Source organism: Artibeus jamaicensis, unplaced genomic scaffold (genome assembly GCF_021234435.1).
Source record: "Artibeus jamaicensis isolate MK-2021 breed Jamaican fruit bat unplaced genomic scaffold, CSHL_Jam_final contig_558, whole genome shotgun sequence".
In the NCBI taxonomy this organism is placed as follows: domain Eukaryota; kingdom Metazoa; phylum Chordata; class Mammalia; order Chiroptera; family Phyllostomidae; genus Artibeus; species Artibeus jamaicensis.
Genome location: NW_026521886.1, coordinates 4,315,817 through 4,340,888, shown reverse-complemented (window position 1 = coordinate 4,340,888; position 25,072 = coordinate 4,315,817). Strand labels below are relative to the sequence as shown.

General features: G+C 39.9%; 1 protein-coding gene across 6 annotated transcripts in view; it reads left to right on the top strand.

Moving 5' to 3' along the window:
- Positions 1-25,072, top strand: part of KBTBD12 (kelch repeat and BTB domain containing 12) — a 112,529-nt gene that overhangs the window by 39,640 nt on the left and 47,817 nt on the right. The gene's annotated exons all lie outside the window — the stretch shown is intronic.

Here is a 25,072-nt window from a genome sequence, read left to right as displayed (position 1 = left end):
TGGTTGTAGGTCTTTGGTTTTCATGACTTGGAATACCTCTTTCCAGCCCCTTCTTGCCTGTGAGATCTCCTTTGAGAAATCAGCTGACAGTCTGACAGGAACTCCTTTGTAGGTGACTGTCCCCTTATCTCTTGCTGCTTCTAGGATTCTCTCCTTCATTTTAATCTTGGCTAATGTAATTATGATGTGTCTTGGTGTGTTCCTTCTTGGGTCCAACTTATTTGGGACTCTCTGAGCTTCCTGGATTTCCTGGAAGTCTATTGCCTTTGTCAGAATGGAGAAGTTCTCTTTTATTATTTGTTTAAATAAGGTTTCCACTGGTGACTGTTCCTCTTCCCCTTCTGGTACCCCTATAATTCAAATGTTGGAACGTTTAAAGATGTCATGGAGGTTCCTAAGCCTTTCCTCATTTTTTTTGAATTCTTATTTCTTCATTCTTTTCTGTTTGATCATTTTTTCCTTCCTTCTGCTCTACTTCCTTGATCTGAGTCCCAATCTCCTTTCCATTGCTATTGGTTTCCTGTGCATTACCATTCATTTCAATTAATTTAGCCTTCATATGTTCCTGTAATTTGTGACTAAAATCAACCAGTTCTGAGGATCCTGATCACCAGTGTTTTGAACTGTGCATCTGAAAGTTTGGCTATTTCTTCATCGCTTAGATTTATTGGCTCTGGGGCTTTGCGTTTTTCTTGAGCCATGTTTTTAACTGTGCCTGTCATGTATGAGGAGCGGAGCCTTAGTTGTTTACCAGGGCAGGGCCACCCAGGTCGCTGGTTTGTGATAGTGTATGTGGGGGTGGGATCAGAGAGGGAGCAATGGTGGTGCTCTCTGCTAGCCCAGTCCATCCCACCACTCACCCCGCCTGTGTATCTGAGTGGAAATGTGGGAGCCCACCACCCTGCGCTCTGTGGTCTCAATGCTCACCTCTTCACTGGTTTATCTTCATGCAAATGCTCTACTGACCTCAGACAGCCAGCTGTGCCTCTTCCCTGTGTCTGTCCATAGCTAGCTCAAACCTGGGATTTGCAATTTCGGCTGCCTGTGCACTACCCCGGTCGGGGATCTTTTTGGCCAACCCACTCCGCTGCTGGCTTCGCCCCTCTTACCAGTTTAGCTGAGCATTTCATTGTTTTCAGACTCCATATTTTCAATTTTCTGTGTGGTTTCCTTATGTTTATTATTGTTAAAACTTTATTATTTTTAGATGTGGTTGTGTGTGGACACAAGGTGTTTCCACCTACACCCCCATCTTGGCGGAAGTCTCAGTTGATGTTTTGCAGTTTTATTTCCTCGAGCTTGGACCCAGGGTTGTGCCATCTGTCCCACTACCCAGTTTTGCCTGGTTTATTTGTGCTCGAATGTGGGAACTCCCAGTCCACCAGCTGCCTTGCACACTGCACTTCATTCTACAATCTGCCACCTTGCAGGGTCCACCCACTGCCTCCTTGTGTTCCCAAGGTCCCCCAGCTGCTGCCTTGCACACCCAGACTTCGCCAGCCACTGCTTTTTTGAGACCCCTCTCTGCTTGGCCACCCAATTCCGCTCCTCATACTGGTCTGGATGAATGTGTCTACTGTAATTCCTTGGTTGTCAGACTTCCATACAGTTCAATTTTCTGTCTGTACTGATTGGTTTTTTTTTGTTTCTAAATTGTTGTCCTTACTGCAGTTCTGTGAGGAGACACAGTGTGTCTACCTACACCTCCAATCTTGGCTGGAAGTCCTCTTAATTTGCATCTCTTTGATGGCTAGTGATGCTAAGTATCCTTTTGTATGTCTCTGAAAACAGGCAAAATTTAACTAACATTGATATCAGATAGATTAATAATTTCCATTGGAGAGATCATTTAATTTATTAACATACTGTCATTTAATTCAGCAAATTCTTTTTGTAGCATTGTTATGCCAGAACCCAGTCTGGATGCCCAAGACCCAGAGAAGGAAGACACACTCTATACTCAGAAGAAACTCAGTGACTAGGACAGGACATAGGCAGATCAAGTTTGCATACAGTTAAGTGCACACCGATGAGGACATAGTGAAGGATCAACTAACTCACCTTACAGGCAGGACTTAGTCAAATGAAGAGAAAGGAAATGGATATACATGGCACCAGGAACAGTGTAAGTCAAAGCATGGTAGAGAAAAATTAGGTAAAGTAAATTGAGTTACTTTAATATCTCTGTGAGTAAATATTAATTTAGTCTGTCTCAATTAAATGCTAATTTTTAATTGTTGTTAAAGGATCACACCAGCACTCAGTATCTAAAATCAAAAGGCTGAATTTACTGCTACTTAAGTGCCAGAATGATTTGCTGGTCAGAGATGTTCTGATTGAGCAAAGCTGACTGGCAATCTTATATAGAATTTTCAGGAGAAGTTTATTTTGGATTAGAATTGTTACACAGGTGGGAGTGTATTACTGTCAACCTTAGAAGTGTGGTATTACTGTCAAACTTAGAAGTGTGGTTTAATTTCATTACAGAGGCAGGGGTAGATCAGTTTTCACAGAGGATCAATGGGGTTAGTCAGCCACTGGTTGGCTGCTTTTCAGAGTATGAGGTTCCATCTGACTTGTGGGTTCCAGAGGCATGTTTGCTTAAGCAAGTTTGCTTAAGAGGCATGGATTGATTAATCAGGTTGAAAGCCAGTTCTCATACTGACTTGTTACCATGACTATAGAATAGTTAGCCTTTTCCTAGAGGTATGGAATTTTTATATATTCTCACTCTTCTATTTTAGTTTTCTATCAGCCAAAGCAATGGGGTTTCAGGGGTGTCCAGGTGTTCTACATAGTTGATTCTTCTTGAAGACAAGGTTTATCCCTAGCTCTCATTTTCAGTGTGCATATTAATCAGCATGAATTCATTCTATTTTTGTCTTTAAATAATTTTTTTGAAAATCTTGTTAGGACAGCGGCTATGTAGATTTAAGACTCTGGATAAATGAATCAAACTGTGTAATATACAACAAAGCATTACAAGAAGGGTTTGAAGGGCACTCTAATGATATGATCTGAATTTTTCCAGGTCTAACCATGAAAACAAGTTCCCACAATTCCCTAAGTCTTCCTTAATAGTCAGTTTGCCTTTTATTTTTGCATAAATAGAAAATGTTCTACATCCTCTGTGGTACTAAATGAAGGTACTAAATGAAGTTTAGTAGAAACTAAATGTTCTACACAGAAAATATTCTACATCCTCTGTGGTACTAAATCAAGGTACTAAATGAAGTTTTAGCAATGAATGGCATACTGTCTCCAGTTAGCAATGGAAAATCCAAAGCCATGCTAATTTCCATAACTATTTGGGAAAAGACATTTTAATTGGTTGGTTTACTATTTTCTGTATCAGCCAATGTGAGGGACAAATTTTTGAGGATCATTTGAGTTGAATAGCACCTATGATAAAACTGTTATCCATAGGAATCTGTCCCACTATACCACTGTCACTTATATCACTCAGGAAGGGTTTAATCCCTCAGACCCTTTATAAGAAGACATATTGCCCTCTGAGAGTACTAGAGAGTTATATACTTGAAAGATCTGACTAAGCACGTTATAGAACAATCAGCCTTGGTCCTGAATCACAAAGAATCTGAATTCAGGAGCTGAATTAGATATGTGATCAGCTTCAGTGGAGCTCTATGTATATTGTCTTTGGATTCATAATAACCAGCCACTATTAAATCTTGAGAAAAATTTTATCCCCCTCTCTCAGTGCAAAGACTTTTTTTTTTCATTTTTTTTAACTGAGTGTGGCAGGCATTTTATTAAAAATGAAAAGAAGGAGGCCTGGCTGGTATGGCTCAGTGGTTGAGTGCTGGCCTGCGAATCAAAGGGTCTCTGGTCATTCGTAGTCTGGGGCACATATCTGCGTTTTAGGCCAGGTCCCTAGTGGAGGGGCATGCGAGAAACAACCACGCATTGATGTTTTTCTTCCTCTTTTTCCCCATCCCTTGCCCTCTTTTAAAAATAAATAAATGAAAATGAAAAGAAGGAGAATAGCTAGAAATGTGCACTTAGGATCCTTGAATTTCATTCTCAACAAACTAGAAAAAGATAGTTAGCCATGGCTGGTGTAGCTCAGTGGATTGAACGCAGGCCTGCAAACCAAAAGGTCATGGTTCAGTTCCCAGTCAGAGCACATGCCTGGGTTGCAGGCCAGTTCCCAGCAGGGGATTCACGAGAGGCAACCATACATTGATATTTCTCTCCCTCTCTCCTTCCCTTCCCCTCTAAAGATAAATAAATAAAATATTTTTTAAAAAAGATAGCTAAACTATTACCAACAAGGAAGTATAGAGCACAGATCTCAAAGAATCCGTTGATCTTCTTGGGAAAAATAAAGGGTAAATGTTGTATTGATCAAACATAAAAATAGTTCATTTTTGTATTATTGGTAATGTTAGTATAACATAGTTTTTATACCATAATTCAAATTTGCTGCTCAACCAATAGTTTGAAAGAGCCAAATTATAAAGTTAAGATGGTCATCATGCTTTAGTAAACCAGTAAAGAGAACAAATATGATGAAAGGAATAAAGAATAAAAATACACAAAGAGTATGACAATTGTTTCAGCAGAATCTGTTTGCATGGCCTTAGGTAGAAACGTTTTAGGCAGTAGTGTCCTTAGTCCAAAGATTGTCTATTAACCAAAATTTCTGGGAATTATCTGGAGAATGTGAATTTAAGATCCGTAATGAGTGTGTGTCCAATTCTGTTTACTTTCTAAAGCTCTTTGAAAATGTTCAATCTATGTTCAATCCATATTATCTAAATCAGGGGTATCAAACTCATTTTCACCAGGGGCCACATCAGACTCACAGTTGCCTTTAAAGGGCCAAAATAATTTTATAATTGTATAAATGTAACTACTCCTTAACTGTTAAAGGAGTTGAAATTACATTCGGCCCTTCGAAGGCAACCTCAAGGCTGATGTGGTTCCCAGTGAAAATGAGTTTGACACCTCTGGTCTAAATCAACAATTTTCTATTTTGATTTATTTTTTCTGAGACTTCTATTTCAGGTTTGAGTATATTTACAAAAAAATAACACAAGGCTTACTTTAACTTAGCTATTGGGTGTACTCCAGAAAATTGCTTGAAACTCTCCTAAAGTCTATTTTTTCCTTATTGATTCTATTTTATTGTGTTTACAATTTTGAATCTTTGTGTAACCATTACTTAGTCAGCACTATTTAGATAATTACACAGAAAAGGCCCCTGTCCACAAAAAGCTTATCTTACTTATGGGGTAAAACATATCTTTAAGTAGATAATCCATCTTGATAGTCTGAATTCTGAATTTAAAAAAAAAAAAACTGTTCTCCTGGCATTGGAAAATGAAAGCTTCTGTATAGGTACATTTAACAAGTAAATTGATGCCAGCACCTTTAAGTGCCGAAATTGGATAATATTTTTAAGTAGGAAAAAATATTTTAAGTTGTTACAGTCTTTTCTGCCTCATGAAAAGGAAAGTAGTATTTATCAAGAACTACTCAATGCTAGGTGTTTTACATGTATTATCTTAATTCTTAAAATATACTATAAAGATAGGCTCTTTTTTTATTTTATAACCAAATAGTGTGATTATATCCAGGATTAAATCCCAAATCTATCCCATTTCAAAGTTAAAATAACTTCTAAAAAAATCATTGCAAGCATCAAAAACTGTGCTTCTCTTATGTGAGTGCTGTACACTTGCTATTGAATTATGTAGGACCACTTTCTACTTAAGCTTCTAGTTAGCCATGGGAAGAAAGGAGTTCCTACCCTTTGCAACAGCATAGATGGAACTGGAGAGCATTATGCTAAGTGAAATAAGCCAAGTGGTGAAAGAGAAATACTATATGATCTCACCTTTAAGTGGAACTTAATCAACAAAATAAACAAGCAAGCAAAATATAACCAGAGACATTGAAATAAAGAACAAACTGACAGTAACCAGAGGGGAGAGAGGAGATGGATAATGGAGGAAGATAGGGGTAGGGCCATCAAGGAACATGTATAACAAATATGTGGACAAAGCCAAAGGGGGGGTAGGTTTGGGTGTGGGAGGTGGGTATGGCTGGGGAGAGGGAGTGGTGGGGGAAAATAAAGACAACTGTACTTGAACAATAATAAAAAATTATTAAAATAAAATAAAATATATGAAAAAAGAAAGCAAATTTTAAGCATGCTTGTTTTCATGCAGGCTAATGTATAGAACCATCTATATATCTATGACATATTCTGAGAACAAATCATGTTATTCCTGAATCCTTAATAAAATGTTAAATTATATTTGGTATCTAAGGCAGAAAATAATGTAATATATTTTAAAATATTAAAAAGTTGAAACAAATGTTGATGCCTTAAAGAATATCAAAGATCACAAACTCATTTTTAATAAAATGTATTATTTTTTATTAGTTTATCTAATTCATGTTATCATTTTTTAATTATGGTCTTCCTCCACCAGTTACTATGCACACATGGAAATGAGCACAAATTATCACTCTCTATAAATCATCTTATTTACATACAAGATAATTATTCCAAAAACTTATTATAATCTTTTTAATAGTTATTAAGCAAATATTATCAACATTTTTTTTAGAAAAAACATATTATGCTTGGTACCTTGGAAAATATAATGACTCATGCCTTGCCTTTAAAGACATATATATCTTGTATGCCTGTATTTTTAAACTGTGAAATTTATTTGATTAATAGTTTTCTCAGGGTCACTTCAGAGAAGTATTAATAGAAACTTGTCTTGTATCCTATTAGGTAGCCCAGGTTAAGAGAAGTTAATGATCACTTCTTGGACTTCTGGCTAAGATCAAATGAAGGGAAGTTAATGATGCTTTAGACAGGCAGACATGGGGGAAAACTACTGACCAGCCTAATAATATCTCTCCTGTGTCTTGCAGAACAGGTAACTAAATCATCTTGTTATTACCTGATAGGTGGTTGCCAGGTTTAAATGCTACAGATAAATCACCTTCTTTAAGGCCAACCTGCCCCACTTTTTCTTGGACTATGGAACTTCTATCTACCACATTGAAAGGGGATCCATGAACAGCAGATTTTTGCAGTTAACCAAAGTGAGCATGTCCACTCCTTAGAAGCACTGATGCTCAAACGTGGCACTACAAGGGCCTAAATTATTTACCTAGCCAGATAAGAGAGAAAGTAGCTAAAAGCTGCCTGAGTTTACAACCTCAGTTGTGGAGGGGCTCTGCCCTCAGGACGCTCCCCACCCTGGCCGCCATGGATGAGAATAAGTCTACCAAGACCTAATCTGCTTGGGGAGGAAAGGTGGCCCATCTCTCAAAGGAAAGGGGCCAGGAGCCTTTTCCTCAATGGGCTTTTATTTGGTTTGTTTTACACAAGAATACAAGTAAAGCTCATTAGTCATTATCAGGCAGTAAGGATCAAACAATAGATAACATACGAAGAACTATGAGGGCCTATTTTGAGACAGGGTCAGATAGCTAAAGAGCCAGAAAACTTTGAGGAACCAACTCACTTCTTGCTTGGACCCTTATCATTTAATTGAGAGCATTCTAAACAAAGCAGATTTCACAGGATTTTTTTTTATTCTTTTTTTTATAATTAATTCTATTTAGTTATTTTTCAAGTACAGTTTTTTGTCTATTTTTCCCATCCCAGCCTCCCCCGCCCTTGCTCCCCACCTCCCTCCCATTTCCACCCCCCTTAGTTCTCGTCCCTTTGTCCTTCCTATTTGTTCCTCCAAATCCCTCCCCCTTTTTCCCCTTGACTTCCCTTCCTTCTCCCCTCTGGTCACTATCACCTTGTTCTCTATTTCAGTGTCTTTGTTTTTTTTTTTCTGCTTGCTTGTTTGTTTTGTTGTTTAGCTTCCTGTTAAAGGTGAGATCATATGGTATTTGTCTTTCAGCACCTGGCCTATTTCACTCAGCATAATGCTTTCCAGTTTCATCCATGTTGTTGCAAAAGGTAGTAGCTCCTTTTTTCTCTCTGCAGCATAGAATTCCATTGTGTTTATGTACCAGAATTTTTGGATCCATTCATTTACTGATGGACACCTAGGTTGCTTCCAGCTCTTGGCTACTGTAAATTGTGCTACTATGAACATTGTGGTGCACAGGTTCTTTGATGTTGATGTTTTAGGATTCTTAGGATCTAATCCCAGCAGTGGAATTGCTGGGTCAAAAGGCAGGTCGATTTTTATTTTTCTGAGAAAATTCCATACTGTTTTCCATAATGGTTGTACCAGGCTGCAATCCCACAGACAGTGAACTGAGGACCGCTTTTCCCCACAACCTCTCCAACATTGGTTGTTTGTTGCTTTGTTTATGATAGCCATCCTGACTGGTGTAAAGTGGTATCTCATTGTGGTTTTAATTTGCATCTCTCTGATAGCTAATGATATTGAGCATCTCTTCATGTGTCTCTGAATGTTCTGTATGTCCTCCTTGGAGAGGTGTTTGTTCAAGTCCTTTTCCCATTTTTTAATTGGGTTGGGTGTCTTCTTAGAGTGGAGTCATGTAAGTTCTTTGTATATTTTGGAGATTAAACCTTTGTCTGAGGTATCATTGGCAAATATGTTTTCCAATACAGTTGGTTGTCTTGCTAATTTAATACTGTTTTCTTTAGCTGTGCAGAAGCTTTTTGTTTTGATGAGATTCCCATTTGTTTATTCTTTCCTTTACATTCCTTGCTCTAGGGGACATATCAGTAAAGAAGTTGCTGCGTGAAATATCTGAGATTTTCTTGCCAATGTTTTCCTCTAGGACTTTAATGGTATCACGACTTACATTTAAGTCTTTTATCCACCTTGAATTTATTTTGGTGTATGGTGTAAGTCTGTGCTCAAGTTTCATTTTTTTGCACGTAGCTGTCCAGTTCTCCCAACACCATTTGTTGAAGAGGCTATCTTTACTCCATTTTATGTTACTGCCCCCTTTCTCGAATATTAATTGACTGTAAAGAGTTGGGTTGATTCTTGGGCTCTCCGTTGTGTTCCACTGGTCTATGTGCCTGTGTTTATGCCAGTACCAGGCTGTTTTGATTACAGTGGCCTTGTAATACAGTTTGACATCAGGTATTGTGATCCCCCCCTACTTTGTTCTTCTTTCTCAAAAGTGCAGCTGCTATTCGGGCTCGTTTATGGTTCCATATAAATTTTTGAAGTGTTTGTTCTATGTCTGTGAAATATGCCATTGGTACTTTAATAGGTATTGCACTGAATGTGTATATTGCTTTGGGTAGTATGGACATTTTGATGATGTTAATTCTTCCAATCCATGAACAAGGTATATGTTTCCATTTGTTTGTGTCTTCCTTGATTTCTTTCTTCAGGGCTGTGTAGTTTTCTGCATACAGGTGTTTTACCTCCTTAGTTAGATTTATTCCCAGATATTTTATTTTTCTTTTTGCTATATCGAATGGGATTTTTTCCTTCATTTCTGCTTCTGCTGATTCACTGTTGGTATACAAAAATGCCTTTGATTTCTGGATATTGACTTTGTAACCAGCTGTTTTGCCAAACTCATTAATTAGTTCCAGCAGTTTTGGGGTAGAGTCTATAGGATTTTCCATGTACACTATCATGTCATCTGCAAACGGTGGCAGTTTTGCTTCCTCCTGTCCTGTTTGGATGCCTTTTATTTCCTTTCCTTGCCCGATTGCTGTAGCTAAAACTTCCAATACTATATTGAATAGAAGTGGTGAAAGTGGACATCCTTGTCTTGTTCCTGAACTTAGTGGAAAAGCTTTTAGTTTTTGCCCATTGAGTATGATGTTTGCTGTAGGTCTCTCATATATGGCCTTTATTATATTGAGGAATTCTTCCTCTATTCCCACTTTGCTGAGTTTTTATCACAAATGGGTGTTGTACCTCATCAAAGGCTTTTTCCGTGTCTATTGGTAGGATCATGTGGTTTTTGTCTTTGCTTTTGTTTATGTGATGTATTACATTTACTGATTTGCGAATATTGAACCATCCTTGCATCCCTGGGATGAATCCCACTTGGTCATGGTGTATGATCTTTTTAATATATTGTTGGATGCGATTTGCCAATATTTTGTTGAGGATTTTAGCCTCTATGTTCATCAGCAATATTGGCCTGAAGTTTTCTTTCTTTGTTGTATCTCTATCTGGTTTTGGAATTAGCATGATCCTGGCTTCATAAAAAGAATTTGGGAGTTTTCTATCCTTCTGGATTTTTTGGAATAGAGTGTGGAGAATAGGGGTTAGCTCTTCCTTAAATGCTTTGTAGAATTCTCCTGTGAACCCATCTGGTCCAGGGCTTTTGTGTGATGGGAGTTTTTTGATTACCGCTTCAATTTCTTTTGCTGTTATTGGTGTATTGAGATTTTCTGCTTCTTTTTCACTGAGTTTTGGAAGATTGTATTTTGCTAGAAATGTGTCCATTTCCCCTAAGTTTTCAAATTTCTTGGCATACAGTTCTTCATAGTAATTTCTTACAATCCCTTCTATCTGTGTGGTATCAGTTGTAATCTCTCCTCTTTCATTTCTGATTGTGTTTATTTGTGTCCTCTCTCTTCTTTTCTTGATGAGCCTACTTAAAGGCTTGTCTATTTTGTTTATCTTCTCAAAGAACCAACTCCTGGATTCACTGATCCTTAAAACTGTGCTTTTAGTTTCTATGTCATTTAATTCTGCTCTAATCTTGGTTATTTCCTTCCTCTGCTTGCTCTGGCTGTCTTTGTTGTTGTTCCTCGAGTTCTTGCAGGCATAGGGTTAGGTTGTTTGTTTGAAATGTTTCTATCTTCTTTAGGTAGGCCTGTATTGCTATAAACTTCCCTCTCAGGACTGACTTCGCTGTGTCCCATAAGTTTTGGGTTGTTGTGAGATCATTTTCATTTGTTTCCAGAAACTTTCTGATTTCTTCCCTAATTTCATTCTTGACCCATTCATTGTTTAATAGCATACCATTCAGTCTCCATCATTTTGGGTGCTTTGGGTTTTTTTCTTTGGGGTTGGTTTCTAATTTCAATCCCTTGTGGTCAGAGAAGATGCTTGGTATGATTTCAGTTTTCTTGAATTTTCTGAGGCTGGTTTTGTGTCCTATCATGTGGTCTATCTTTGAAAATGTTCCATGTGCATTTGAAAAGAATGTGTATTTAGCTTTCTGGGGATGAAGGGCTCTATATATATCAGTTAAGTCCATTTCATCTAAGGTGTTGTATAATGCCACAATATCTTTGTTGATAATTTGTTTGGAAGATCTGTCCATTTTTGATAGTGGGGTGTTCAAATCCCCTACTATAATTGTGTTGCTGTCAATATCTTTCTTGAAGTCCTCTAAGATTTTCTTGATATATTTGGGTGCCCCTATGTTTGGTGCATATATGTTTATGATGTTTATGTCTTCTTGGTGGATTCTTCCCTTGAGTATAATGAAGTGACCTTCTGGGTCTCTCTTTATGGCCTTTTTGTTGAAGTCTATTTTGTCTGATATGAGAATTGCTACCCCAGCTTTTTTTTCTTGTCCGTTTGCTTGGAAAACTTGTTTCCAGCCTTTCACTTTTAGTCTGTGATGGTCTTTTGCCCTGAGGTATGTCTCTTGTAGGCAGCATATGTGTGGGTCATGCTTCCTTATCCATTGAGCTATTCTGTGTCTTTTGATTGGAGCATTTAATCCATTTACGTTTAAGGTTATTATTGAAAGGTACTTATTCATTGCCATTTTTGTACCTGTGTTCCTCTCTGTCTCCCTCTTTTCCTTCCTTTCCTTAAAGCACTCCTTTTAGTATTTCTTGTAGAGCTGGTTTGGTGGAGGCGTATTCTTTTAGACTTCATTTGTCTTGGAGGCTCTTTATTTGACTTTCTATCTTGATTGAGAGCCTTGCTGGGTAAAGTAGCCTTGGTTGTAGGCCTCTGGTTCTCATTACTTGGAACATTTCTTGCCATTCTCTTCTTGCTTGGAGTGTTTCCATTGAGAAGTCAGTAGCTAACATTATTGAGGCTCCCTTGTATGTTACTTCTTTTTTCTCCCTTGCTGCCTTTAAGATTCTCCCTTTGTCTTAGAATTTTGCCATTTTGATGATGATGTGTCTTGAAGTGGGCCTCCTTGGGTTCCTCTTGATTGGGACTCTCTGTGATTCCTGGATCTGTGAGACTTTTTCTCTCATGAAATTAGGGAAATTTTCTCTCATTACTCATTCAAATACGTTTTCTATCCCTTCTTCTTCTTCTCCTTCTGGTATTCCTATTATTCGGATATTATTACGTTTCATATTGTCTTGCATTTCTCTTAATCCCTCTTCCTTCTTTCTGAGCCTCTTTTCATTTTCTTGCTCTTTCTGTGAGATGCTTTCTACCTTGTCCTCCAACTCACTAATCCTATCCTCCGCTTCATCTATCCTACTTTGGAAACTTTCTACTGTGTTCTTCAATTCAGAAATTGTATTCTTCATTTCCTCTTGTCTCTTACTGATAGTTTCCATTTTCTTTTTGATGTTGCTGTAGTTTGCAGAGAGATCATTATAATTTCCCTGTAGTTTCTGGTAGCTCACTGTGAGCTCTTTGAGCTCTTTGAACTTCGTAATAACCAGTGCTTTGAATTCACTGTCTGATAGTTGATCAGCGTCTATTTCATCTAACATTCTTTCTGAAGTTTCTGCTTTTTCTTTCATTTGGGGATTGTTTCTTTGTCTTCCCATTGTTTGAGACTCTTCTTGTTAGTCTCTGCTTCCAAAATTGATCTGTTCTGAAACACTGGTTTTATGGTGTAAACTTCTGTGGTATGTTCCTTGTGAAGTTCAGTGGTACAGACTCCTTGAAGTTTCTTGATGTTCTTCGTCTCCACCTACACTCACGCTGGTCCTCGCACTGGTCCCTGCGTTTGTCGCCTACCACTGCTGAATGTCCCGGCTCTAGTAGCCGCCTCCTCAAGCACCCAGGCCCGTTACTAGGGCAGTGGCACAGAGGCTGGGAATGTCCTGGCTCCCGTATCTGGCTCTCTCTGCCGCCCAGGGCCATCTCAGGGGTTTGGAGTGTCCTGGTTTCCGTACCTGACTCCCCGCGTCTAGTCCTGTCTCTATGGCAGTGGCACAGAGGCTTAGAATGTCCCAACTCCCGTACCTGATTCCCCAGTGTCCAGTCCCGTCGCTATGTCAGCGGCACAGGGTCTGAGAACGTCCTGGTTCCTGTAGCGGGCTCCTCTGCCACCCAGGGCCATCACAGGGATTTGGAGTGTCCCAGCTCCCATACCTGACTCCCCGGCGTCCAGCCCAGTCGCTATGGCAGTGGCACAGGGGCTGAGGACATCCTGGCTCCTGTAGCTGCCTCCTCAGGGCCCAGGCCTGTCTCTATGGTGGTGGCACAGGGGTCTTTGGTGTCCCAGCTCCTGCAACTGTCCCTTCCATTGCCCAGGCCGGTAGCTATGGCATCGGCACAAGGGCCGAGAATGTCCCCACTCCGGTTCCTGACTCCTCTGTCTCCCAGGACCATCACAGGGGCTTGGAGTGTCCAGCTTCCGTACCTGACTCCCCGGCTCCCAGGCCTGTTGCTCTGGTGGCAGCACAGGGGCTGCGTGAGACCCAGGTCCAGTAGCTCACTCTGCTGCCGTCTGGTGTGTCAGCGTCGGTCACAACCTCTGGTCTTTTAATTTCATAAATGCTGGGTAACTGATGGTTTATTGTGCTGTTTCTCTATAGATCTGCCAGGATTTTCACCCATGAGTACAGGAGCTAGCATCAGCTCCATCTTACTCCGTCGCCATCTTCCCAGCATCCTTTCACAGGATTTTATATATTCTTTCTTAGAATGATCTCCCCCGGAAACCCGCCCTTTCCAGCACAGGGCAACACCCACTACCAGCATTCCTTCTGGCTTAAGGCATTGTTTCAGGCTTAAGTCAAGTAGGGGAAGCAAAGCAGCCAAGAGATTAGGAGACTTCTTGCAGACAGAATGAGGACTCAGGCTATGTCAAAGCCAAGGTGTGAGGGTCCATCACCCCCCTTTTGCTATAGCTCCCCAAGTCCTTCCTTGGGGCCTCCCTATGATCATGTCTGCCTTAGGTTGTTCCCCTCTTGGGAGATATTACCTGTCATTGGCTAACTGATCAAGCATTGGGGCCCAGTTATGAATGAAGTAAAAGAAGCAGAAGCAGTGCCCCTGCCAGGGAGATAAGCTTTGTCTCCTTATTGGCTTATGGTCTGAAGGTCACTCACTCAGCTTTAGCCATGGGGGGTTGGGGGCGTTACAGCTCCTGAAACCAGGCAAGGCAGTTCCCAACACTCAGTCCCTAGATTAATGCAAGAAACAGGCCAGGATCCTTCAGCAAAGGAAAAAAAAAAAGCCTTCCTCTAAAGTCCTCTTCCATCACCTCTTACACCTGGCATATGTCCCAACCATGTTTAAAAATGAGCTGTTCCCATCAGTCTTGGGTTCATTGAGTACTGTGTGTCAGGCATTCTGAAATAAATTTAAAATATGTAAAAAGTGGCCTTTGCCCTGAATAAGGTTATAATACATCCACTTGAACAAACTCAGAAAGCATAGGAAAACTTAAATATCTCATTCACTCATTCCAGACACACATGTCAAGTACTATACTAGTTACTGAGCATGCAGTTCTGAAGGTTGAAAAACAGATGATAATGCAAAGAACCATCTGACTGGTGCAATGGTAGGCAAAAGATGTTAAATAACAGTGATGTTCAGTAAATGTCATGAGATCAGAGAAGTTATTAGTTTTGGTTGTGATATTGCTATAAACAATACAGCCAAGCACCAATCAATACTCCACAAATGCAATGACTCTTCTACTGCCCACTCTACAGTAAAGAGAGTTGGTTTACCTGAGACTAGCACTTTAAAATCCTTTTGATTGATTGTACAGATCAGGGTTATCAGGTTGGGTGTGAATGAAATAAGGTCACTGATGAGGAGTGTCTGAAAGTACAAGAGTCTCTCTCCTTCAGTTGAATTCACCTTAGTCTCAGTAGCCATATTTCAGGTTAGGAGATATGGCCCTGATATTAAAAACATTCATTGTGGTACTTTGTAAGAGAGAACAAAAAACATCACTTAAAAACCTTGTGTTTATTATTATAGTCAATTGGAAGTTCTTACTCAATTACTTTTCTTTTCAACAGTTGTACTTAAAGTCATAATATATAAAAGATATTTCTATTACTTGTTACAGTCTCTGGATTTCTGGGTCTAATTTGTATCTCTTTTAAGGTACTGTCATAATCTCCTTCACTTATTTGCATACGTGGTTCTTTCTATCCCTTAACTTCTTTTTTTAAAAATTCTTTATTTTGATTGTTGTTCAAGTACAGTTCTCTGTCTTTTACTCCCATTCCATCCCACCCCACTCCCCCAGGGCTCCCCACCTCCCTTCCATTTCCACCCCCCTTAGTTTTTATCGGTTTGTCCTTTATAACTGTTCCTAATTACCCTTCAACCTTTCCCCCATATTATTCCCTCCCCTCTTCCCTCTGGTCACTGTCAAACTGTCCTCTATTTCAGTGTCTTTGGTTATAGTTTGCTTGCTTGTTTGTTTTGTTGTTTAGGTTCCTGTTAAAGGGGAGATCATATGGTATTTGTCCTTCACCACCTGGCTTATTTCACTCAGCATAATGCTTTCCATTTCCATCCATGCTGTTGTGAAGGGTAGGAGCTCCTTCCTTCTTTCTGCTGCATAGAATTCCATTGTGTAAATGTAACATTGTTTTTTGGATCCACTCATTTACTGATGGGCACCTAAGTTGCTTCCAACACTTGGCTATTGTAAATGGTGCTGCTATGAACATTGGGGTGCATAGGTTCTTTTGGATTCGATTTTCAGGATTCTTAGGATATAATCATAGCAGTGGAATTGCTGGATAAAAAGCAGATCCATTTTTAGTTTTCTTAGAAAATTCCATACTGTTTTCCACAGTGGTTGTACCAGTTTGCAATCCCACCAACAGTGAACTAAGGACCCGTTTTCTCCACAACCTCTCCTACACTTGTTCTTTGTTGCTTTGCTTATGATGGCCATTCTGATGGGTATAAAGTGGTATCTCACTGTGGTTTTAATTTGCATCTCTCTGATAGCTAGCAATATCGTGCATCTTTTCATGTGCTCTGGATACTCTGTATGTCCTCCTTGGAGAAATATCTGTTCAAGTCCTTTGCCCACTTTTTAATTGGGTTGCTTGTCTTCTTAGAGTGGAGTCATGTGAGTTCTATGTATATTTTGGACATTAAGTGTTTATCTGAGATATCATTGACAATATGTTTTCCCATACAGTTGGTTCTCTTTTTATTTTAATACTCTTTTCTTTAGCCGAGCCTTTTATTTTGATGAGATCCCATTCGTTTATTCTTTTCTTTATATCCCTTGCCCTAGGGGACATAACAGTAAAAATGTTGCTGCTTGAAATAAATGAGATTTTCCTGCCAAACTTCTCCTCTAGGATTTTAATGGTGTCACAGCTTATACTTAAGTCTTTTATCAACCTTGACTTTACCTTGGTGTATGCCATAAGTCTGTGCTAAAGTTTCATTTTGTGCATATATGCTGTTCAGTTCTCCCAACACCATTTGTTGAAGAGGCTATTTTTACTTCATGTTGCTGCTTTCTTTGTCAAATATTAATTCACTATAGATATTTGAGTTTATTTCTGGGCTCTCTGTTCTGTTCCATTGGTCTGTGTGCCTGTTTTTAAGCCAGTACCAGGATGCTTTGATTACAGTGGCCTTGTAATACAGTTTGGTATCAGGTATTGTGATCCCTCCTACTTTGTTCTTCTTTCTCAAAATTGCAGCTGCTACTTGTGGTCATTTATGATTCCATATAAATTTTTGAAATATTTGTCCTATGTCTGTGAAATATGCTATTGGTACTTTAATAGATATTGCATTGAATCTGTACATTGCTTTGGGTAGTACAGACATTTTCTTTTTTTAAAATTTTTTTATTATTTTTTTATTAATTATGCCATTACAGTTGTTCTATTCTCCCCTTCATTCCCCTCCACCGTACCCCCCCATCCACACCATTACCCCCCTTTAGTTTATGACCATGTGTCTCAAGTTCTTTAGTTTCTATATTTCCCATGCTATTCTTGCCCCCCATCCATTTTCTATCTACTGTCTATGCTACTTATTTTCTGTACCTTCTCCCCCCATCTCCTCCTCCCACTCCCCTGTTGCTAACCCTCCTTGAGATCTTCATTTCTGTTTCCACTCCTGATCTAGCTGTCCTTTTAGTTTGCTTTTGTTTTAAGTGTGGTTGTTAATAACTGTGAGTCTGCTGTCCTTTCACTGTTCATCTTTTTTATCTTCTTTTTCTTAGGTAAGCCCCTTTAACATTTCATATAATAAGGGCTTGGTGATGATGAACTCCTTGAATTTGATCTTATCTGAGAAGCACCTTATCTGTCCTTCCATTATAAATGAAAGTTTTGCTGGATAGAGCAATCTTGGTTGTAGGTCTTTGGATTTCATGACTTGGAATACCTCTTTCCAGCCCCTTCTTGCCTGGAAGGTCTCTTTTGAGAAATCAGCTGACAGTCTGATGGAAACTCCTTTGTAGATGACTGTCCCCTTATCTCTTGCTGCTTCTAGGATTCTCTCCTTCATTTCAATCTTGGCTAATGTAATGATCATGTGCCTTGGTGTGTTTCTTCTTGGGTCCAACTTCTTTGGGACTCTCTGAGCTTCCTGGATTTCCTGGAAGTCTATTTCCTTTGCCAGATTGGGGAAATTCTCCTTTATTATTTGTTCAAATAATTTTTCCACTGGCGGCTTTTCCTTTCCCCCTTCTGGTACCCCTATAATTTGGATGTTGGAGCATTTAAAGATGTCCTGGAGGTTCCTAAGACTCTCATTTCTTGGAATTCTTGCTTCTTGACTCTTTTCTGTTTGGCCATTATTTGCTTTCTTCTAGTCCACTCCATTGATTTGAGTCCCAGTTTCCTTTTCATTGCTATTGGTTTCCTGTGCAATACCATTCATTTCCATTAGTTTTGCCTTCATATGTTTCTCTAATTTGTGGCTATAATCAACCAGTTCTGTGAGGATCCTGATCACCAGTGTTTTAAACTGTGCGTCTGAGAGTTTTGCTATTTCTTCATCGCTTAGATTTATAGGTTCTGAGGCTTTGAGATCTTCTTGCCCCATTTTTGGTCTGTTTGCGCCCATTAAGTATGAGGAGCAGAGCCTTGGACTCCCAGGTCTCTGGGTTGTGATGCTGTATGTGGGGGTGTGGTCAGAGCGGGGAAATGGCAGCTCCCTCTGCTGTTTTGCACAGCTGGGTGAGGAGCAGAGCCTTAGATGGTTCACCAGGGCAGGACCACTTAGGTCACGGGGTTATGATGCTGTATGTGGACGCGGGGTCAGAGCAGGGAAATGGCGGAGCCCTCTGCTGCCGCCTGCCACTGTGGCCTACTGGCTCCCATCCAGTAGCCCACTCCCTCGCTTGTCTATCTACGCACAAATGGGCGACCACAGTCAACATGCAGCTGTGCTCCCTCGCTGTTTCCCCAGGTCACTCACTGGGTCGCTCACTAAGTCACTCACTAGGTCCAACCCTGTGCCTGGATTCACACACCTGAGTCCGTCTGACCAAGTATTCCTGTGCAACCCCGCTCTGCCAGCTGCTGATTTCACCTCTCTTACCAGTCAGGGTGAAGAATTTGTTGTTCTCAGACTTCCAAAAAGTTCAATTTTCTGTGTTCTGACTATGTTTTCTGTTGCTAATATTTAGTTGTCTCTAAACTTGGTTGTGTGAGAAAGCACGGTGTCTCCACCTATGCCTTCATCTTGGCGGAAGTCAAAGGTAACTCCCGGACATTTTCATGATGTTAATTCTTCCAATCCATGAACAAGGTATGTTTCCATTTGTTTGTGTCTTCCTTGATTTCTTTCTTCAGTGTTGTGTAGTTTTCTGTATACAGGTGTTTTACCTCCTTGGATAGGTTTGTTCCTAGGTATTTTATTTTTCTTGTTACTATATCCAATGGGATTTTTTTTTCTTGATTTCTGCTTCCACTGTTTCATTGTTGGTATACAAAAATTCCTTTGATTTCTGGATATTGACTTTGTATCCCACTGTTTTGCCAAATTTATTTGTTAGGTTGAGCAGTTTTGGGGTACAGTCTATAGAATTTTTCATGTACACTATCGTGTCATCTGCAAACAGTGACAGTTTTCTTTTGTTCTTTCTGATTTTGATGCCTTTTATTTCCTTTTCTTGTCTAATCGCTGTGGCTAAAAAATCCAATAATATATTGAATAGAAGTTGTGAAAGTGGACAACCTTGTCGTCTTCCTGATCTTAGTGGGAAAGATTTTTGTTTTTGACCATTGAGTATGATGTTGGCTGCAGGTCTGTCATATACGGTCTTTATTATGTTGAGGAATGCTCCCTCTATTCCCACTTTGCTGAGTGTTTTTATCATAAATGGGTGCTGTACCTTATCAAATGCTTTTTCCGCAGTATCTATTGATATAATCATGTGTTTTTTGTCTCTCCTTTTGCTTATATGATGTACTACATTTATTGATTTGCGAATATTGAACCATCCTTGCATCCCTGGGATGAATCCCACTTGGTCATGGTATATGATCTTTTTAATGTATTGATGGATGTGGCTTACCAATATTTTGTTGAGGATCTTAGCGTCTATATTCATCAGCAATATTGGCCTGAAGTTTTCTTTCATTGTTGTGTCTTTATCTGGTTTTGGTATACTGCTGGCTTCATAAAAAGAGTCTGGGAGTCTTCCATCATTTTGGATTTTTTGGAATAGTCTGTGAGGGATAGAGGTTAGCTCTTCCTTAAATGCTTTGTAGAATTCTCCTGTGATACCATCTGGTCCAGGGCTTTTGTTTCTTGACAGTTTTTTGAATTACTGCTTCAATTTCATCTGCTGTTGTTGGTCTATTCAGGCATTCTGCTTCTTCTTCATTGATTTTTGGAAGATTATATTTTCCTAGAAATTTGTCCATTTCACCTAGGTTTTCAATTTTTTTTTTTGGCATAGAGTTCTTTATAGTAATTTTTCACAATCCTTTGTATATCTGTGGTATCAGTTGTAATCTCTCCTGTTTCACTTCTCACTGTCTTTATTTGGGTCCTCTCTCTTTTTTTAATGATGAGCCTGCTTAAAGGCTTGTCAATTTGTTTATCTTTTCAAAGAACCAACTTCTGGATTCATTGACCCTTAGAATTGTGCTTTTCATCTCAATGTCATTTAATTCTGCGATGATCTTGGATATTCTTCTTTGTACCTGCTCTGGGCTGTCTTTGTTGTTGTTCCTCAAGTTCTTGTAGGTGTAGGGTTACACTGTTTGCTTGAAATGTTTCCTATCTTTTTTAGGTAGGCCTGTATTGCTATGAACTTCCCTCTCAGGACTGCCTTCACTGTGTCATAAGTTTCGGGTTGTCATGAGTTCATTTTGTTTCCAGAAACTTTTGATTTCTTCCCTAATTTCATTCCTGACCCATGTTTTAAAATATTTTTTACATATTTTTTCTTTTAGATTTAATTTATTTATCTTTAAAGGGGAAGGGAGGGAGAGAAATATCAATGTATGGTTGCCTCTCATGAGTTTCCTTCTTGGAACTGGCCTGCAACCCAAGTACGTGCCCTGACTGGGTATCGAACCACAATCATTTGGTTCTCAGGCTGGTGCTCAATCCACTGAGCTACACCAGCCAGGGCCCATTTGTTTTTTAATAACATACTATTCGATCTCCATGACTTTGAGTGTTTTGGGTTTTTTTATTTGGGGTTGGATTCCTCTTTCAGTCCCTTGTGGTTGGAGAAAATGCTTGATATGATTTCAATTTTTTTAAAGATTTTATTTATTTATCTTTAGAGGGGAAGGGAAGGAGAGGGAGAGAAAAATATCTGTCTACAGTTGCCCCTCATGGGTCCCCCACTGGGAACTGGCCTGCAACCCAGGCATGTGCCCTGACTGGGAATCAAACCATGATCCTGTGGTTCACAGGCCCATGCTCAATCCACTGAGCTACACCACCCAGGGCTGATTTCAATTTTCTTGAATTTGTTGAGGCTTGTTTTGTGTCCTATCATGTGCTCTATCTTTGAAAATGTGCTGTGTGCATTTGAAAAGAATGTGTATTTAGCTTCTTTGAGGTGGAGGGCTCTATATATATCAGTTAAGTACATTTCATCTAGGGCATTGTTCAATGCCACAATATCTTTGTTGATATTTTGTTTAGAAAATTTGTCTATTTTTTACAGTGGGGTGTTAAAATCCCCTACTATAATTGTGTTGCTGTCACTATCTTTCTTGAAATCCTCTAATATTTTCTTTATGTATTTGGGTGCTCCTATGTTGGGTGCATGTATGTTTACAATGTTTATGTCTTCTTGGTGGATTCTTCCATTGAGTATTATGAAGTGACCCTCTGGGTCTCTTTTTATGGCCCTTTTATTGAAGTCTATTTTGTCTGATATTGCTACCCCAGCTTTTATTCCCTGTCTGTTTCCTTGGAAAAATTGTTTCCAGCCCTTCACTTTTAGTCTGTGTAGGTCTTCTGTCCTGAGGTGGGTCTCTTGTAGGCAGCATATGTGTGGGTCATGCTTTCTTATCTATTCAGCTATTCTATGTCTTTTGATTGGAGCATTTAATCTATTTACTTTTAAGGTTAGTATTGATAGGTACTTATTCATTGCCATTTTTGTACTTGTGTTCCTCCCTCTCTCTCTCTCTCTCTCTCTCTCTTTTCCTTCCTTTTCTCAGAGCAGTCCCTTTAGCATGTCTTGAAGAGCTGGTTTGGTGGAGGTGTATTCTTTTGGACTTCTTTTGTCTTGGAGACTGTATTTGGCCTTCTATCTTGATTGAGAGCCTTTCTAGTTAAAGTAGCCTTGGTTGCAGGCCTCTGGTTCTCATTACTTGGAATATTTCTTGCCATTCTCTTCTTGCTTGGAGCATTTCCATTGAGAAGTCAGCTCCTAACCTTATTGGGACTCCCTTGTATGTTACTTCCTGTTTCTCCCATGCTGCCTTTAAAATTCTCTCTTTGTCAGAAGTTTGCCATTTCAATGATGGTGTGTCTTGAAATGGGCCCCTTTGGGTTCCTCTTGATTGGGACTCTCTGTGATTCCTGGATTTGTGTGACTTTTTCTCTCACCAGATTAGGGAAGTTATCCATTATTACTTTTTCCAATAGGTTTTCTGTTCATTTTTCTTGTTCTTCACCTTCTGGTATCCCTATTATTCGAATATTACTATGTTTCATATTGTCTCGCATTTCTCTTAATCCCTCTTCATCCTTTCTGAGTCTCTTTTCCTTTTCTTGCTCTTTCTGGGTGTTTTTTTCTCCTTTGTCCTCCAACTCACTGATCTGATCTTCTGCTTCATCAGTCCTGCTGTTGATTTCTTGCACTGTGTTCTTCGATTCAGAAATTGTATACTTTATTTCCTCTTGGCCCTTGTTGATTTTCTTTTATTTTCTTTTTCATGTTGATATAGTTTACAGTGAGTTTGTTGTAGTTCCCTGTAGTTTCTGGTAGCTCATTGTGAGCTTGTTAAACTTCTTGATAACCAGTGCTTTGAATTCAATATCTGATAGCTGACTTGCCTCTATTTCACCTAGCATTCTTCCTGAGACTTCCTTCTTTCCTTTAATCTGTGGATTGGTTCTTCATATTTTCATTTTTTGTGAGACTCTTCTTCTCAGCTTCAGCTTCTTAAATTGATTTGTTCTGTCTCCCTGGGTTTTTGCTGTGAGCCTCTGTGGTATAATACCTGTGAGAGTCAGTGGTGGAGTCTCCTTGATCTCCCAAGCTCACAGGTCTTGGGCTGTCCTTTAAGTTGGCTCTGTGTTTGTCTTTGGGTTTTGATTGCTGTTGGGTCTTTCTTTAGTGGGTCCTTCCCACCAGCTGGTTAACTGATGGTTCCTCTATCCACCCCCTTTTTTAATTTGTTGTACTGGTGAGGGCAGTTTGTGGTGAATCTAGTTCTTCTGTGTGTACAAGGTTTTGATGATTCTCTTTTGCTTTTGTTCAGTTGTTTGTACTGGGTAGTTCCTCCACTATTTAGCTGTATTTCCAGATAGGTCTTGGATTGAGGTTTGTGTGGTTTCCACTCCCTCCTTCATCTTCTTCTGTTCTTATCTGTTGGTGGTTCCTTTGTTGTTGGGTTTCCTCTTCCAGTGGGTATCCTGCTGTTCACCACTTCCATCTACTCTTTTTTGTGATCAGTTGGAGGGGAAGGCAAAATGGTTTATGACAGCAGGAGTGTATTCTATGATATTTAAAGTACCATCCAGTAGAGAAGATACAGGAGACCCTTTGGCTATGTATAGTGTTAACTGTAATCTTCAGCCCAACTAGCCACTTCTAAGAAAAAATGGAAAGAACATAAGACTCTTGTTGGGGAGGAAAGGCTCGTGAGTTGGATCTAGAAAGCAGTGAGGTTGTTGGAGGTCAGATTCTGAGATAAAGTGAGAGTAAAGAATAGTAAATAGGTGTGTGTGAGAGAATAGAGTTAACCACTACAGTAATAGAGTTCAGGAAACTGTCAAGTGGGCTAAGATCCGGGAGGGGTGTTGTGAAGTATTTACAATTGTATGGAACAGCTATTATTTACAATAATATTAGAGCAACAATGATATGACAGAGTCTATGTGATCTGGATAACAAGAATGGGGGTATAGAACTTTGAGTAGTTTGCTAAAGGAACACAAGTGATGTGAAGGACAGTAAATTAGCAATACACTGTGGAAGAGAGAACAGGGGAAACCTGTCAAATGATACAATACAACCAGCCAAGCAAAGACTATACAGAAAGAAGAGGAATACAAAAATACATTAAAATAATAGCTGTAAGTATAATGACACATAACAGTAGTACAAATATGCAGTAACTTGTTGTTTCTCTGCAATAGCGAAGTGAGATTTGTCTCTCTGTCTCTGCTGTTGGGATTCCCTCTCTTTGGTCCTTTCACAGTTCCAAGTTTTTTGTCTCACTTGTGGGTTAAAAAAACGGCAGGAGAAGGGAGGAAGAAGAGATAAGATTGGAAAGAAAGGAAGAAGGAATAAAACAAGAAAAGAAGGAAAGAGAGGGAAAAGGTATTGAAAGATAAAACAATAATAAAGTTTTAAAAATAAAAGATTACTTAAAAACAAAACAAAAACAATCCTCTCTTTGGTTTCAAACTGGCCAAACCAGTTTTTCTGGTCTTGCTGGCTGCAACAGGCTGAGGGGCAATTGGTGTGGCCTTTCTTCCTTCCCAATGTGTACTCAGCCAGTCTTGCAAGCACTTTCCCAAGAGCTAGTCTGGTACCTCTCTCTAGCAGCCCAAACCAGGGATTCAGCTCCTCTTCATAGCACTTTTTCCCCAGGGGTCATTGCCATGGGCTATGGTGCAGGGGCAGGTGCCAGGCCAGGCTGCCTTGGTCTCTGGGTTTGTGTGCGAACCCTTCCCAGTGGTATGGGAAAATGCAGGGCCTTTTGCCTAGCTGTGTGTGTGTGTGGGGGGGGAGTAGGCAGAGCGGCTCTCACAGGAAAATCCCTCAAACAGTTTTACTTTTTGAGAAATTTCTCCTACTCAAGCCTGCCGTTCAGTACAGCCCAATTCTCCAGCCAGACCGTTGACTACTGGGGTCAGAATTTCACACTGCAAGACTCTCAACTCTCCCAAGCCAGTGACCACAGATTCTGAGGGTGATCACAGCCCTTGTGTGTTTGCCTCTTTGTCCTTATTTCCCTCTCTGCAACTTCAAGCAACCAGGTCTCTCCTAGTTCTGCTCAAACCATGCTTGCCTGGGGGGGAGGGAGCAGTTGACCCAGCTCTCTCCCAAGGACTCTGTGGCAGGCCTGCCACTCCCAAGGAGTCTGTGGTAGACCCAGCACCAGGCACAGAGCTGAGGCTGCCACTGCTGCCCCTGTCCCTGCCCTGGTCTCTGGGACCTTATTGTCCTGCAGCCATCTTCTTACCATCTAGTTTTTCAGTGTCTGTTATAATTTTTGTTCTCTTATTTTCAAATATGCTGGGGTACTGTTGGCTGTTTGCTCTGTTCCTCTGTAGTTTGGCCAGGTTTTTCTCCCATGTGTAGGGGGGAGTGGAATCTACTCCATCGCCATCTTCCCAATCTA